General features: G+C 35.8%; 1 protein-coding gene across 5 annotated transcripts in view; it reads right to left on the bottom strand.

The window, feature by feature from the left end:
• LOC119590555 overlaps nt 1-201 on the bottom strand; it is a 24,786-nt gene that overhangs the window by 22,979 nt on the left and 1,606 nt on the right. The gene's annotated exons all lie outside the window — the stretch shown is intronic.

Genomic DNA, 201 nt, shown 5'->3' with positions numbered 1-201 from the left:
TATGGAATAAAGCCTATACGTACATTCATACAAACACATTTCCGCACTATTTTTGTTTATGTATCTCACTGTAGAAGATACATGGCCTAGATATGTAATATCTTCACCAACACTTACATTCACTACATATCTTTACTAACTGTCCCCCCCCCCAGCCATTCAATTTTTTCATACATACGATACTAAGGAGTATCAACACAC

This window comes from Penaeus monodon, chromosome 27 (assembly GCF_015228065.2).
Source record: "Penaeus monodon isolate SGIC_2016 chromosome 27, NSTDA_Pmon_1, whole genome shotgun sequence".
Lineage (NCBI taxonomy): Eukaryota > Metazoa > Arthropoda > Malacostraca > Decapoda > Penaeidae > Penaeus > Penaeus monodon.
This window is presented reverse-complemented; position numbering and strand designations above follow the sequence as displayed.